Source organism: Marmota flaviventris, chromosome 3, assembly GCF_047511675.1.
Source record: "Marmota flaviventris isolate mMarFla1 chromosome 3, mMarFla1.hap1, whole genome shotgun sequence".
In the NCBI taxonomy this organism is placed as follows: domain Eukaryota; kingdom Metazoa; phylum Chordata; class Mammalia; order Rodentia; family Sciuridae; genus Marmota; species Marmota flaviventris.
Genome location: NC_092500.1, coordinates 50,598,766 through 50,611,200, shown reverse-complemented (window position 1 = coordinate 50,611,200; position 12,435 = coordinate 50,598,766). Strand labels below are relative to the sequence as shown.

Genomic DNA, 12,435 nt, shown 5'->3' with positions numbered 1-12,435 from the left:
TGGCTTTAAGGAGCACAGAGAGGGAAGAGAGAAAAATGAGGAGAAAAGGAAGAAGCAAGGTGAGTGCATTAGAGAGCCTAAAAAACTGCAAGCTATAACACAGGGGAGGGGCGCTGAAGAATTTTTATGCACAAATTAAAGTTGAGTGTCTGTTAAATAAATCTCCATAATTCACAATACAAGCAAGAGCAGTCAGCAGTTGGCATCTTCGAGAACACAGAAGTTTTAGAAGCATTCCTCTGGAAACAGTTCACATATCTGAAAATGTTGCACAGTTAGGAGAAATTAATAGAGTTGGATTAAAATTTTAATCATTCCTAAACTCAGATGCCAATTTTCATGCTTAGGACTGTTTCTAAACTCTCAGGTTAGCTTTAATCTTTCTAATTGGTCCTAGGATGTAGTTCATTAAAAAGCAGATCACTAAATAAAAATGTTCTATTCATCTGTGGCCTATTTCTGTGTTCAATCAGCAACAAACAAACTCATAATTCAATAGTGGCCCCTCATTGGATGATTACGTGATAGAAATGTAAAAGGCATATATTTAGTGATAATTATTTATGAATTTATATAACTCACCTCCATTGGTACAAAAATGAAAAACAGAAAAATTTGCTCTTGTTTTTCTCTTCTATTTCATGGAAAACTAATGTTCTGTGACTTATTGATAGGTATTACTAGGAAAATAGAATTTTTTTGTGGTCAAGTCAATTTGAGGAACACAGGGATAAAGAATTTTCTATGGGGCTTTGCAAAATCCTTTACTATGCATGAAGGAAGGAGACACAGAAAAACCTTTCCAAAATGGAATGTTTGTTATCATCTCCAGGGATCCGAGCATGCTGGGAAACAGCCCAAGAAATGCTGCACATCTTCCTGACCTGGCACTCACTCCTCTGTCTAAATGCATTCTCAAATCACATTTTCAAGATTCTCAAAACCAAGTGACAGTATAGCCACTGGCCTAATGACCTCAGCAGCCGGATGCCTGAGGCTACACACCAGAAATTGCTGCTCAGTTGCAAGATGATAAACCAGATAGAAGCAGATTAAGCTACAGGAACCTGGTTAAAGTGTATTTACTGTCACCTACATAGGTGTCTAATTCAGTCCTTCTAGGTTTTTGTATATTTAAAGAAATGCTTATTTTGGAGATCAGAAACCAGATAACCAATTGACCATTTCCATTCTGGGCATTACAGATGGAATACATAATTGTTCTCAGCCAGCAGTCAAGAATATGTAATTAAATAAATCAAAATGTTTCAATGACAGTTATTGTTGTCATTTTAATTACTAAATTGATAACACAAGTGTAAGATTATATAGCATAATTAAAACAGAATTAAGTCATTTACTTGTCAATTGGCAAAAAATGTAATAATAACTGTTTATTATGTGTTAAGCAAAGTTCTAGTCAGTGGCAAGGGTATAAGAAATAGGAAATTAACCCTGCTCTTGAGACATGAAGACATGAACAGTTAAAGCAATAGGGCTTGGGCTGAGGCTCAGTGGTAGAGCACTTGCCTAGCATGTGTGTGGCCCTGGGTTCAATCCTCAGCCCCACATAAAAATAAATACATAGAATAAAGGTTACTGTGAAAACAAATTTAAAAAGGAAAAACAATATATATACTGCTCTAGATGTAAAGTGCCAACCCACGTGGGAGCCCCAAGAAGAGAGGAGTGTGGGGTAGAGTCTACATTTATTATGTGAATTAGAGTGGAGAGGGATTGCTCAAAAGTGCTGCCAATAAGAGAACACTTTTACTTATGGGATTGGCAAAAATTATACTGTCCCTTAATTACTATAGCAGTAACAGGGGAAAAAAATTGCTATCACACATTGAAAATGGAAATTTGCTTAACCTCTTTTTAGGGCCATTTGGCAATATCTAAGAAAATTAGAAATAAGAATTCCTTCATCCAGTTATTCCACAACTAGGAATCCATCCTATATGTAAGTCAATACGTGTGCAAAGCCATGTAGATTCAAAGATATCTACTGTCCCATCGTTCATAATTAAAACATGTCTGAAACAACCTAGGTATTCATCTCAATGGGAGACTGGTAAATAAAGTAAGATACATCCACAGAGGGAAAAGTTCCTGGCTGCTGATGAGAACATAGCAGACGCCCTGTGTTTATAGTGAAAGTCTAGTTATTACAGAAGACGGCAAATCCCAGCAAAAGCCCTGACCCTCCCTCGCTGACTTGTTCACTCAGATGCTCCCTGTCTCCCTACACTCCAGCTATACAGGCCCTCTGCTCCTCTAGTGTGCCAGGCACCCTCCCATCTTAGTTTTCACACTCCTTTCTCCTGCCTGGAACGCTCCTCTCCCACGGGTAACCCCCTGCCTCCCACAGGACAGGGAGAGGATCTCACCTGCCTGATGAGGTCTTCCTGAGCACCTTATTCTCTATAAAAACTGCCCCCAATGCATGTTTTTCTCCTCCTTCTCATTCATAGTACTTATGATCGTCCATCAGACTATGTAACTTACATAGATGTTGACTGTCTCTCTTCTCTAAAGCATGGACTCTACGAAGGCCAGGGCATTTATCAATTTTATAACCAAGTCCCTAGAAAAGTATATGCACAAATGAGGTCATCAATAAATATTTGTTGAACAAAATGGAACACACACATAGATGCACACAACCTACATAACCCAATGCACCCATACATACCTACACAAACACAGTACTAGGAATGGACTCTCTGAGGTACAGTGTTAAATAAAAAACAATAAAATATGTGTACAGTATGTCTCTATTTGTATAAAAAGGTAAGTAAAAATACATCCAATATAGAATAATTGTAGAATAACTGAAAATCACATAAGAAATTGCATTTTGCTTTGAGAAGGAAGACTGAGGAAATGAGAATGAGAATCAGAAGTACAGGGGTTACTTTCTCTCTCTCTTGTCCTCCCACCCCTCCCCTCCTCTCTCCCTGAAATCCAATGAAGTAGCCTCTGGCCACTCATAGGTAATGAACACTTGAAATATGGTTAAATCACATTGGAATGCCTGTAAATGTCAAATATAGACCAAATTTTATTCCAGAATTGTGCAAAAGAAAGGAAAATGGCCCATTAATGATCTTCTCTTGTTGCAGACTGCAATCATTGCTATTTTGATATATGGTATAAGACATGTAATTAAAGTTAATTTCACCTGGATCATTTGACTATTTAAAATGTGGGTCTCATATTTTATTTTCATATATATATATATTCATATTTTATAGGACCCACATTTTAAATATATATATCTCCTTGAAAAAATAATATTACAGAGAGAGAGAGATGGCCAAGAGATTTTGAAGTTAGGCAGATCTGGGATAGAAGTCAATTTTGCTTTTACTTCTCTGAGCCTTAGTTTCCTGTGCTAGTAATATGGGGATATGATCATCTATTTAATCCTCATCTCCTACAGGAGTGTAGTATAAATTAAATGAGATAAATATATTTAAGGTGCTTGGAACACAAAGGTAGAACATAAAATGTCCACTAAAGTTCTGGAATATTTTTCTGAGGAAACAATTTATAAAACTAGTCAAAAACTATGAGTGCTCAGCAGGAGAGTGGTGTCTTCTGCATGCTGTGCATGTTGTGTTGCTTATGAGAAAGGAAAAGAAAGTAAAACACCCAATAAAAACACAAATCTTGCAATAAAAATATAAACTGGAGTTAAGTGAAGGAATAAAAGATTAGATTTTCAATGCAGAGTTAGAGGCACTCCAGTCTATGACACCAAAATTCTATAGGTAAATAGTTTTTTATAAAGGTAACAAAGTTGCTCAGCTGTGAAAACGTTCAAAGGAACAAGAAAGGGACATGAGAGTCCACTGGAAGCTGTGGAGCTTGTGCCAACATTGTCTAGATATGACAGGTGATCAAAATGGGAGGGCAGAGCCTGAATTAATCTCACCTCTGACCAGTCAGTCTCTGCTTGAGACTGTGAGGAAGAGGGGAGATTGACAGCAAGGCGCATGGGCTGTTCACACAGCTTCAGAAGCATTCTCCCTAAGCAGAGGAACCAGAAAACCTTTTCAACCAAGAAAGTAATGCTGTATAGAAATATTCCTTTGTTAACAGATAATTTCCCAATGAAAAGGTGAAATATGATTTAAGCTACCCAAGGACAGTTAGTCTTTTCTACTCTAGGTCAATATGGCAAGTGTTCAAATTAAGCTGGACTTTCCTATTTGCCAAACAATAGGGCACTGAGGGGAATAATAAGAACCTCTTGAAAATAAAAACCTTGTGTAATGTACTGTAGCATTTATTTTAGTGGCTGAATGTATTTTAATGGCTTTAGAAATGATTTTAGTTCTGTATTCAAAGAAACATTAAAAGGCCACTTAAATTTTTCAGTTACACTTACTGCACTTTATGGAGGAAGTGTTACGTTATATTTGTGACTCTGTGGATAGAAGAAGTCCCCGTAGGCATGTTCCTCATGAATGTCACAGGTTTACTATATCCAAGAATATTAGAGATAAAAAGGCTTTTTAGTAAATGAGGATCCACAAGACAAAGCAGCTTAGAGATTATAATGATAGTATGTATCCGGGAACCTACGCTGGTTACTCACTTCTCAAACACTCACTGATTCCACATCTCCTGAGTGCCAGACACCAGGAACACAGTGTTTAAAGAGATTCCTTACATGTTAGTGTTTGTTGTAGGGGACCCAATAAACAAACATAAATGATATCATCTAACAATAAGTGCAGTGGTGAAAATAAAATGGAACCACATGTTTGTGGTTGGAGAGCATATGATTGGAGAGCCACTATGACAAGAAATTAAGTATCTGTTTGAGGACAGGGCAGTTAAAATGTTTGCATAGGAGGGCTGAGATTGTGGCTCAGCAGTAGAACGCTTGCCTAGCACGTGTGACCCCTGGGTTTGATCTTCAGCACCACATCAAAATAAATAAATAAAATAAAGGTTTTATGTCCAACTACAATCAAAAACTATATATATATATATATATATATATATATATATATATATATATATTTTTTTTTTTTTTTTAATTTGCATAGGAAGAAATATTCAGCCAGGCCTGTGCAAAGGCCCTCAGGCAAACTTGGAGCTCCTCTCGAGGAATAGAGAGCTTAGTATGGGGAGTGCAGTGATGGGGCAAGGAATGGGCTGCGAGGGCAGAGGAGCAGACTGGAATCCCCATGTGCCCAGTGCTCAAGGTAAAGTGTTGCAGTGGGATGCCACTCGTGTGTGCAAGCAGCAGGAACACGAAGGGATTCATATTCTTAAAAGGATACTCCTGGTGAATTCAGATAACATGGTGATGACAGTGGGGTCATAATTTGGGTCTTCCCAACTCCCCACCTAAAAAACAGAGAGAGCAATGCAATCAAAACCCTATGGCCAACTTTTACACCAAACTAAGAGACAATGTATCTCACAAACTCTAAACGACAAACAAGTAAGGACAAGCCACTAAGAAAGACAATACCAACATCTATACAACAGGAAGCAGGGAGAAGTAAAGAGGTGTCTGAGAACAGCAGAATTCCCAAAGAGCCAACACTACAGAGTATTGCAAGCCAACTGGATCATGTGGCTACAGTTGCCAAACTCCAAAAGCCTCGGAGGGCTAAGGGCTCATGGCAAGGCCCAAACAGTACAGAGCCATCCAGCCCCTGTTAACTCTTGAATTTGATCAGCCACAGCTCCTGTCCAGAACAGAACCCCAAAGTAAAAAAGAAACTACGGCAGTAAGATCAAATTGGGTAGGACAGGAACAGTAGTCATAAAAGAAAGAGAAAAATCCAGATAAAAGTGGGATCCAAAAATACATCTCACAATACCTCCCATTCTAGTCGTTTTTTTTTACGATGTGATCTTGACGCTTCTCCCATGGAATGATGAGGCTCATATGCTGTCCTCTCGCATCTAGGTGGAATTTTGTGATTTGGTCAACAGAATAGGATGAAAGTAACCATGATATTCAAGTCCAGATTATAAAAATGACATGCATTTCTACCTTGCCCTCTTGGACTGCTCCCTCCTGAAACCCAGCTGCTGTGTTGTGAGGAAGCCCACACTAGCCCAGGGGAGAAGCCACGTGTAGTTACTCTAGTTGACAGTTGAGTGAAGTCCAAGCCAATGACAAGCTGAGGCCCCAGACAGTGGGGAGCAGACGTGCTATCTCTGTTGCCCTCCATCTAAATTCTTGTCCCACAAAATCTGAAAGCATGATAAAATAGTTATTGTTCACCACTAAGGTCTACAGTGGTTTGATTCCCATAGAGCTATCATAGTTTTAGTTAAAATATTCAATCTCATGGCAAAATTTATAAGGAATGTGTATTTTAGGAGTCATCTTTAATTTTCATAAATTGTAAATCCAATTCAATGTCAGTAAAAGTACCTTAATTATTGGTGTAGCATAATCTGCTTTCTTTTGCTTTGGAATGAAAATCTCTTGCTAGCAAACACTTCAAAAACCATGCCACGCAAAGTCTGTTTCCCCCCCAAAGCAGCAGCCAGATTCATTTATTTCTTTTTATCTTTTTAGAAAAATTATTTGCAAATGGAAGAAATGGGAAAAGTAGGATGAACATATAGTCTATCATCCAAACTGGGACCATTTTTCAACACAGTTTCATTGAGATATAGTTCCCATACCATAAAATTTACCCATGTAAAATGTACAATTGAGTGTTTACTCATCACAGTCAGATATAAACAACATCATAATCTAATTTTAGAGCATTTTCTAACCCTCTAACCTAAGGCAAATTGAAAATGAAAGCAGTTGAATAATTATTCAGGAACAACAGGCATAAATTTAGTACATTCAGGGTATAACCAAATTCAAAATATGGGGTGCTTTAAAGAGAGATAGATGATCAGAAATGGAATTCTTGTTCCCTTTTGTGGTTAAGGGAAGGGTTATATAAAGGGATACAGCCAGTTTTGAAACTCTTTGGCAGTATCTATTAAAGCTGAGCATATGTATGCACTATGGCTCAACAATTCCATTCCAAATGATTACTTACTAGATGATTTCATTTAAATCAACTTCAAAAACATGCAGAAGTAATCTATGGTGTGACGTTAGAGATTAAGATTGTGGTTTACCTCCAGGCGAGTTAGTGACTGGAATAGGCAGGCTGGGAATTGTGAGGTTCTGGTGATGATCCACTTCTTGATTTACAAAGATGCGTTCTCTTCTTAAAGATTCATCATGTGGTACATTCAGAATTTGTGCACTTTTCTTTATAAATGTTAGATGAATTTGTGTTTGGTAAACAGATTTTAAGAATCTCATTAAGACAGGATTTGTGAGGTCATGAAGACAGAGATATTTTAAAGAGAGCAATTAAGGACAGTTAAGTGTTTAAACAGTAGCAAGGAGGTGCTAATTTTCTCCTTAACACCTTTCCCTGGAACTGGGGGTAATGAAATTCCTAGGGAAATAGAGGTGGGGAAAAACAAAAGGTGTTTCTCATACAAGGGGAATGTTTAAGTAAAGGCTGAAATATTTAGCACTTAGAAATCCTGGAATCTTTCTTTTTTTAGTTGGGATTTTTCAATGCTTCTGCTAAACAGGATAGTATTTTAGAGTTGGAAGTAATATTCAAAATCTTCTAATCATTTTTTTTTCACCTTCAGTTAAGGATCTAAGGTCCAGAGAATCCTGAATTAGTCCAGAATTACACAGCTAGATAGTATTAAAGCTGGGATCAGATTCTAGGCATCTTGACATGGAAACCATTTTTTTTTTCCTCTGACTAATAATAGTTATCTGCTTACCTAGTAGCAATCTCTGTGATCAGTCATTTCTAATGATCCGATCTGATCTCCAGGAGAGACAACAGGTCTAACTAACACTTACACACATTTTATAGAGGGTGAAACCAGAGATGCCTAGAAAAGTTAATATACTTTGACAAGGTTAAATATTAATTAAGTAGAGATGCCAGGATTCCAATTAGTTCTTACTCTAGAGTATAAGAATTTAACCAATGGGCAATATTGCTTCCTTGAATTAATAGTATTTTTTGCCATGTTTCTAAGCTGGAGTTAATTAGTACACAGATGTATTATTTCTTGGTCGTTAAAATGTCACAAGTAAAAAACCCTGAGTAACTTTGTTTCCAGGTTATAATCCAGCTGTTTTCACTTATTTATATCTGAGGAAAATACATCCATTGGACCAATGCTGTCTTCAACAGGCAGAAACGTTTTCCTCTTGGCAGTTACCTATCAGTGAAGTGACTGAGTTTTGAGATCCAGGAGTTATTCAACACCCAGAGAGATGACCTTCCAAACAGAACGTCTTTTAATGATCTATTTCCTTGGTAATGTTCTTAACAATATATAGTAAGTTAGGCTAAAGATTAATGGTCAACACATAAATTTCAAGTTTTCTTCTTAAGTATCCATGGATATTTAAGATTAGGTCCCCCAAGAATCTAAGTAACCATTCCTACCCCCAAGTGCTAGAAAAACACTATTTTGAGTTCGATGCAAGTAGAAGAAAACTCATTCAGATGAAGCATATTTGACTTGGCAAACGACAGCCTATTTTAGGGTTTGATTTCCTCACATTTTTTCTAAATATCCAATTCATAGTAGAACTGAGACATTTAAGAAGTGCAGGTTCATTCATTATGCATTGCAAAGTGCACTTTCTTTCAATTCATTCATGGTGCAAGACCATCAAGGTTAATAGGACAGTAGAACAGAAATGGTGTTTACTTCTTACAACATTGTCATAATTTTGAACTTACAGGTAGGTAGGAATAGAGAGACCAAAGGGTAAAAATAGAAGGGAAAAGCCCCTTGTTGAAGTCAATACTTCCTCATTTATATTTTAAGTAAATAACTGTTAACATAAAAAATCAGATTGAGCATAAATGATTGTTTAATTCAACCATCCCCCAAAGATGATGAATACATAGCACACTTTGACTCACATCATTAACTGATAAAAGCCCGCTTGCCTTCCAAACACAGATTCCCCTGACCTCAGACTTTCCCAAAATAACATCGATCAACTAGTATGTGCAAGATGCTGTACTAACCACTTTAAATGCATCACCTCATTTTATAGCCTCACAACATCTTAAGAGAGGTCAATTATTATTCCCCTTTTAGAGAATTAGAGATGAAGTCACACAGTTTCAAGGGGCAGTCAAAGCCAGGTTCATTTTCCTCCAGTGTCCCTGGTCATAATGACAACACTATATAACCAGATTCCACCAGCTGGCCAGAGTTCACACATAATATATGAGCTGTTTTCCATCATGGGTCTCCTTGCATATGTTCCTTCTCTGGCATCACAAGTAGGGGGTCACAGTAAAGACATGTTATTGCTTTAAAAAAAGAAATAAAAGTTCTTTCCTACTCGTTGGTCACAGCTTTGCTTTTAAAGGCAACACAAAGCAATTTATTTGGTTGCATATGATAGCACCACTGGACCTCCCACCTCCCCTTTCATATTTTCCTGTGAAGGGTCCTCTTGGCTGGCGTAAGGACCTTCTGTTATTTCATCAGGCCATATGTGCCTTTTATGTGTTCTCCATCCTTCTCTAGCAGTGCTTGTTGCCTCTATCTCCCTGAAGAAGAGAATATGCTGCCAGAAAGGTTGGACCAACTCTGGGTACACTAGGACTACCCCTACCTGCCAGGTTCTGGTTCTTTTGACTATCATGCCTGGTGATTGATAATTCAACCAAATTTTATAACTCCATTAACTTACACTGACGATTTAACATTCTACTAAGTTAGCCTAGACCTCAAATTCCAAATAAGGAGCTGGATATGAAAAAGAAAAAGTAGAAGAAATTTGAAAAGTGGTTGAAGAAGAAAAGTGGAGGAGATAGAAATGTTTCTGTCAAAAGAAGCTGCCAAGTTTCCCATATCTATTAAGTGTCCTCATATCTATGTAGAGTACCCTTAACAAAATTTAGTAAAAGTGACCCAGTCCCAAACTGTCTTACTCTGCCTGAAGTCTCATCATTTACAGATTCATTGGGGTTAATAAGCGAAAGCAAGCAACAAACAAAACCAAAAGCAAAACATTAAACCAATCCCAAAAAACTAAAGGCCAAATGTTTTCTCTGATATGTGGATGCTAATTCATAATAAGGGGGGGTCCTATGGAAGAAATGAGGTACTTTGGATTAGACAGAGAAAATGAAGGGAGGGGAGGGGGTATGGGATTAGGAATGATAGAATGAATCAGACTTTATTGCCCTATGTGCATATATGATTACACGACCTGTAAACTCCACCTCAAGTACAACCAGAAGAATGAGAAGTTATACTCCATTTATGTATGATGTGTCAAAATGCATTCTACTGACATTATCATTAATTAGAACAAATAAAAATTTAAAAATTAAAAAAGAAACCATAATGACCTAAATTAACAGATAGGCATATACCCTATGTGAATTTTAAGAAGAAAGCCATTTGGTTAGCAAATAATTCTATGTCATTATTAGCATACCTTTTTGATTGGGATAAGGATGAAGAAGGTGAGGAAGGCTGAGATTTGGGGATGGAGATAGAGAAAGCCAAAATCCGGGGAATGAATGAGTACATAGATAGATAGAGGATGGTGGATTTTGAACTTGCATCGTGGTAGAACACTTGAGATACATGAAGACCATAAGTATTTTATTATGGGCAGACCTGGATGGCAGGGCACCATGTGAGCCATGTGGCAACAGGTGGGCAGCAGGAGAACAACGGACAGTTTCAGAAGGCAAATTCACCTCTGTGGCCACTTGATCCAGGACTAGTAAATCTGCTTCTTTCTTCTCCTCCCTGATCCCAGGCCAGATGTCATTCATCTCTTATCACATCCTCAGACATGGCCTGTGTTCTGTTTTTCTCAGCATCTCCACTTCCTCACAATGTCTAGTGACAAACACGCAAGAAAGCAAAGTTGATGGAACAGCGTCTCCACCAAATATCCTGTCTGCAAAGTGCTACAGCTGGAAGGAGAGTGGTGAGAGCCATGGGACACACTGACTCCCAGGGGTCCTCGCAGGACAGGGAAGAGGAGGAGTCAAGAGGCTTCAGGCGAAGACTGTTATTCTGAGCAGGGCCCAGTTTACAAGAGACTGCAGCGTGGTGGAAAACTGCACCAAGGTCTGACAAATGATTTGGGGTTTTGCAATCGACCTCATTTAACTTAATTTAATCACAATAGCTGTCCAACCATTCTATTTGCTCTCTAGATAAAAAGCTATGGCCAAATCCCTAGGTCTCATTTTTTAGATACTCGAAAGTGTGGGGAGGAATACAACCAATGAAAAAGCAATGACAAATAAGCTGCTGTAAAGCAGAGACTGCAGCTTATTAGGTTCAATTTTACACAAGAGTGACCTTGGATACTTGGTATTTGACCCCTAAATGGCCCCAGCTGATCCCAATTACTATCTGTGCACACACACTTGTGTTTTCTGTAAGTCAACACACTAATAAAGCTTTGTTATCAGGCTGAAACTCTAGTTAGATGACTGGATTTAGTCTAAGTATGTGCTCTACTAATACTGAAAGGGGACACAAAAAGGTGTAGGAGGCATTTTGATTCTATAAGACACAACTGTCTTGCAAAACTGTGGTTTACCTTTTGTTATTGATTTTAAGCAGTTATTTAGCATGAACTCTTGAGAAATGTAGTTCCCTTTGTATTCCTACAAACAAGACAAGGTACATCATCTTGTATACCTACCACAGCTATGGTTTAAATGTCTGTGCCCCCACCCTGAACTTGTATGGGGAAATTTAACTCCAAGGTGAAAGTGTGGAAAAAAAATGAGGCTTCTGGGTGTGTGTATGTGTGATTAGCTCATGAGAGTGAAGTTCTCATCAATGATCATTTACAAGAGGCCTCGGAGAGCTGCCTTGTCCCTCCCACCAATGGAAATTGCCCCTAGGAAGAGGTGTAGGAGGTGATATCTGTAAGGAACAGGACCTCACCATATAACAAATCACCCAACACCTTCATCTTGAACTTTCCCAGCTCTAGAATTCTGAGAAATAAAATTCTTGCTGTTTATAAGACACTCAGTTGTAACAGGCCAAATGAAATAAAAAAAACATAGTAAACCACATGAGACAGAACAGGTAAAGGCACAAAGGGACAGATAGGAGCAGGGGTCCTAAGTGATTTGCTTTCCCATCTGCCAATGCTCCTTATTGTGATAACAGCACCTCAATTTTTCTTTCCTCTACATTCAGTTCATATGACTTTGATATCTTACTCCTGTCACGTTCTCCCAGGTTCCAGGGGTGAGAAAGTGACCCAGATCTGGTCAATTGGGTCATTTCCTTTCCTCCTGACTTTATGGGTTACCATGGAGCACAAGACAGGTTGATAGAATCCATGCAAAACTAGTTAGAAAGAAGAGTTGAGTGTCAAAAGGACCA

General features: G+C 38.2%; 1 protein-coding gene across 1 annotated transcript in view; it reads right to left on the bottom strand.

Moving 5' to 3' along the window:
• Grip1 (glutamate receptor interacting protein 1) overlaps positions 1-12,435 on the bottom strand; it is a 630,091-nt gene that overhangs the window by 352,098 nt on the left and 265,558 nt on the right. The gene's annotated exons all lie outside the window — the stretch shown is intronic.